Below are 4,966 nucleotides of genomic sequence, written 5' to 3' on the forward strand. Positions count from 1 at the left end.
CAAAGAGATATACAACTAAATGCACAGTGTGTTCCAGGTTTGGTTTATAGATTTTAAAATATATATATCGATAAAGAACATTATTGGGATAATTGGGGAGATATAAATATCAACTGTATATTATATAATACTATTGTAGCAGTGTTATATTTCTTGAGTGTGATAATTACACTGTATAAATGTCCTCATTGTTAGGAGATATGTGCTGAAATATTTAGGGATAAAGTGTCATAATGCCTGCAAATAACTCTCAGATGGTTCAGGAAATTGTGCGTGTAGGGATGGGGGAGGAAAAAGAAAGACAGAAAAGGAGACAGAAAGAGAGAGCATGTGAGGCAAAATGTTGACAACTGGTACATCTAGGTGAGTATATGGGTGTTCCTATTCTCTTTTTCCAATTTATTTTGTAGATTTGAAATTTTTCAAAATAAAAAATTTGGAAAAGTGAAATCTAACAGTTTTAAAAAATGATATGCAGAGTAGTGGTTGATCAGGGAAGGAGGGAGTGACTGGGAGAGGAGCATGGCTGGGAGCCTCCAGACTCCTGGGGATGTCCTATTTCTTGAACTGGCTGTGTTCACTTTACGAGGATTCATTGATCTGGGCACTTATGATTTCTCCTCTTTTTGTGTGTCTGTTACATGTCAACAGATACGTTTATTTAGAATAATCATCATCATAAAGCATGCTCCACAACATCCTATCCTCTGATCTGGTAAATGCAAAATGGGCCCAGGCTGGAGGGAAAGCTGGAGCTGGGCCAGCCTTCCCTGACCCGTGTCACATCCGAGAGGAGGGGCAGTAGGCCTGGGTGTGATGACAGCCTGTCCCTCAGCCTGACCCCCTGGGGAGCAGGCAGGCTGCTTCTAGGAGGTGCCCCAGCCTGCCCCTCTGAGCCACGCCTGACTTCTGCTGCCAGCCCCTGCGGCAGGAGGTTGGCCTTGACTCCAAACTTCTCAAGCCTCGGCATTCTCCTCTCTTGTCAATCCTGTGGACCCAGATGGATGTGGGCTTGATGAGGCATCTCATCTTGTGTGAGAAGTAAGTCCAGGGGTCACATTTTCCTCTCCTTGCATTGTTTCCCCATGTGCTTGACCCGATCTGCTTCACTAGCTGGAGACACAAACGTGGTCATGTCTCTGCATTCTGCAGATTAATTGCTGGAGTCCTCATCTGCCTAAATTAATAGGAATGATATCAATGGCTAACACTTACATAGAGCTTATTACATGCCAGTTCCTGGTCTAAGTACTTTGGGTATGTGACTCATCTAATGCTCATAACAACTCTCTGAAGCAGGTAATTTTTTTTTACCCATTTTACAGATGGGGGAATTGAGGCATAAAGAAATAAAGCAATTTGCCCAAGCAGGACTGGCTACATAATTTGCAGGGCCCAGAGCAAAATGAAAATGGAGGGGGAGGGGGATCCTTGCCCATAAATTATTAAGACTTTCAAGACACCTAGCATTAAGCCAACACGGGGCCTACTTAAGGCAGGCTCCTGTGAGACTGCACAGGTCTGCAGCTCATCAAGCCAGACCTGTGCACAAGGTAAACCAGTAAGGAAGAGCAGAAACTTGAACCCGAGTAGTCTGACTCCAGAGTCCATCCTACTAACCACTGTGCGTTACTACCCCTCTCTCAGGGTCTTCCTCCCCTCACCTTCCCCAAACTATTCAAGAACTGGAGATGCTTACTCAGTGCATCACAATCTGCTCTAAGAGCCAGGGGAGACAGAACTGAACAGTCTTACCAGTCCGCTGCCACAAGGGGTCACTGTTGAAAACCGGTCCTGAGCAGTTTGACACTCCCATATCCACAGCTCAGTGCTGCCCTTGCTGGACACGCATAGCAGGGCCCCCCACTTGGGCTCGTGGCTAGAACACTTTTATTTCACCCTCTTATGTGCAGCCATTGTTCCCAGAGCATGACCTCTGCCAGAGTATCTGGGTCCCTGATATTAGCTTGGTTCAGCTATTTAGACGCCCCATCTCCTGATGATGAGTTTCCCCTCTGGGGTCCTTTCTATCCTTTCCTTCCAAAGGATCTCAGAAAGGCCCAACTCAGTTGATCAGAAAGGCTCTAATCATCTTAAACCCCAGAAGGGAAGGGTCAGTCAGGGTCTTGACCTCATTCCTCCCAGGAGGCTGTCTGGTCCCTATGCAAATATCCCCACCTCTGTGACCAGCTCTGCCACTAAAACCTTCTTAGAATCACACATTTCTTGTTGCACCCTTTTTCCAAAGCAGTGTGTTTGCCTGCTTACCTCACAGTTGCATAACTAAAAATAGGCATTACTTATTTGCCAGAAAATCTAGTTTTGCCTTACTAGGCCTCCATTACACAGTTTAACATGACTGATACATCAGTGTCACACCCAGGTGCTTTCTTGATGACATAGGTGGCTCACAAGGGTTGGAGAATGAGACTTTAAAGGATGAAGGATTGAAGGAGGGGCAGAACTACTGGCATTTGGATACCTCACTCATGCCCACTCACTGGGGAGGCCCAGGGATATCTGGATTACTCTGGGTACCATGGACATCTCTGCAGTCAGGCTGGCACCATGCAGAGTTCCCCTCTGCATTAGTTAGAAATGTATTCAGCTGCAGGTAACAGAAGACCAGACAACAGTGGACTAAACAAATAGAGACTTATTCTTTTCACCAGACAGAAATCAGGAGGTAGGGTGTCTACTGGCATTGGTTTACCAGCTCATGGCTGGAGTCATTATAATTGTCTTGGTCTTTTCTTCATAGAGGCTGATGGCTGCTGCAGCTCCAGCCTTCAAGTCTGCCTTCAAGGCAAAAAGGAGAAAGGCAAGAAGGCACAGCTCCATCCAGCATCCAATGCCTTTTATCAGGAAAAGAAAAGCCTTCCTAGAGCCCCCAGAAGGTTTCAGCCTATGTCCCATTGGTCTGCACTGTGTCACATGCCTTCCTTAGCTGCAAGGAAGTCTGGAGTTTGAACCTCTTGTCTGGGGCTAAGACATTATCATCATGAACAAAATTGGTATATTGAAGCACAGAGGAAGAGGAAGATGCCACACCCTTCCTCCTACAATCTTCCCAGGTGGCATAGGGCCGCTAGGGCCCCTTCTGAACAACCCCAGGAGGACTCCCAGAGGAGCCCCTGCATCCCTGTGGCCTCTTGGTGTCCCGGAGAAGAAGGGCCCACCCAAGGAGCCAGAAGGCCCGGCTGACTTTAGCTTTCTCCTGTAGTGATTAATGGTGCTCTGCCAAGTTAGGGGGAGGCGGCTAATTAGCTGTAGACTGATTAAGGACAAAGCAGGCAAAGTCCCAGATGTGATAAACATGAACTTTCCATCTTGCCGCCTCCCTCCCTGTCCTGCCACCACCAGCAGAAGCCAGGCCCAGGGCACCCCTCACACTGTACCTGCCTGGGAGGCTGGCAGACTCAGCCAGGCCACTGCTCACCACCAGGGCAACAACCAGGGCATTGTGGCAGAGATGGACACACTGGGTCTTATTTCAGGGCTTGACTTCTCTTCCAGCCTTTTCCCAACCTCCTTGTTCTTGACAAGGCATGGTACCAGGCCTGGGATCTCTCAGTCTCCGCCCTAGAGAAATCCACAGCTGAGGGCTTAGAACTCCAGAAAGGGGTGAGTTCAGTATGACCTGGAGTGGCTGGCCAGGGCTCCCTGGAGGGGCTGGCGGTGGGTTTTGTGAGTGGAGTGGTGGTCCTGGAGAGAGGGGAGGACACATGCACAGGGGTGGAGGAGAAAAGAGCAGATCACAGGCCTGGGGCAGTGAGGAATCTGGAGGCAGGCCTGGACGGGGCACAGGCAGGGGCAGGACAGAGCTAAGGACAAACAGGAGACAGGAGTTGAGATGTGGTGCAGCCCTGCTGTTTCCAGCCTCGCTGGACCCTGTTGGGTCCCCCACAACACGTGGCATCCACATGCATGATGCCCCATGAGCAACCCAGGGTGACTTACACCTGCACCTCCAGCTGTGACACTTCACCTGCATCTCACACTCCAGAAAGCACCTGCCAGGTGCAGGCAATCATCCCGCAGTGGCCCAGCCTGCGGTTTACTGGAAACGCTCTCTGACACATGAATCTTATGCCAGGTAAGGCCGTGATAAGGACAAAGAATACATTTCGGCAACAGGAGAAATTCAGTGAGCGTGACTTCTCAGGCTTCTCTGTTTCTGCCCAGGAGACATGCTCGGGAGGTGGCAAAAGTGAACGGGAGGGCTTGGGAAGCACCTCCCCACCCCCTCACTTGGCCTTGCTTACTCATTGCCCGGGTCTCAGCTCAAGTGTCACTTCTTTGGGGAAGCTTCCCTTGACCCTTCAGATCAGACTCTGGATTTCCCTTCCTCAAATATATCAGTTCATATTAACACATTTAGATGACTGTCTTTACTACCACAGATTCAAACAGCAAATATTAATTGAGCCACGAACTGTGCTAAGTTCTGGGGATACCAGGAGACATGGACCTGCCCTTGTGGAGCTTATGGTCCAGGCATAAGTCCCAGCTGGTACGTAACTGACGATCTACTCTAACTCCAGATGTAAGATTCCTCCCAGTCCCAGTAGAACAGTGGGACACTCAAGCTCATTCAACTCACGGCCTCAGGCCACCCCTAGAAGGGCCTTCATGTGTGCTTGCTCAGGTTGTACTGTAGAGGATGCTGGTGTGCGCTGCCTGTATTCCCCTTCAGAGCCAAGGCACTCGTTCCTCCAGCTCCTGGGAGTGTTGGCTCCTAATGGCTGGCAGCTGAGGCCCTCTCCAGGCATTGTCTTCGGCCAAACAGAGACACATCATTCCCCAGAGTGATGTCTGGTCATTTGAAACGACAAAGGCCCCCCTCCTTGCCTCAATGCAGGATATTTCTGAAAGATCAGCCCAGCTTCAGAGCTTCCCGTGGGGTTGCCGTTCAGCTTCTCCCTCTGCCCAGTCCTGCTTCCCTCACTCCCTTGCAGAGGTGGTT

At 49.6% G+C, this 4,966-nt stretch overlaps 1 pseudogene; it reads left to right on the forward strand.

Moving 5' to 3' along the window:
- The first annotated feature begins 3,472 nt into the window (after positions 1–3,472).
- Positions 3,473–4,077, forward strand: LOC147916813 (uncharacterized; annotated as a pseudogene).
- The last annotated feature ends 889 nt before the right edge of the window (positions 4,078–4,966 follow it).

Source organism: Ceratotherium simum, chromosome 6, assembly GCF_057802395.1.
Source record: "Ceratotherium simum simum isolate JZ-2026a chromosome 6, ASM5780239v1, whole genome shotgun sequence".
NCBI lineage: Eukaryota > Metazoa > Chordata > Mammalia > Perissodactyla > Rhinocerotidae > Ceratotherium > Ceratotherium simum.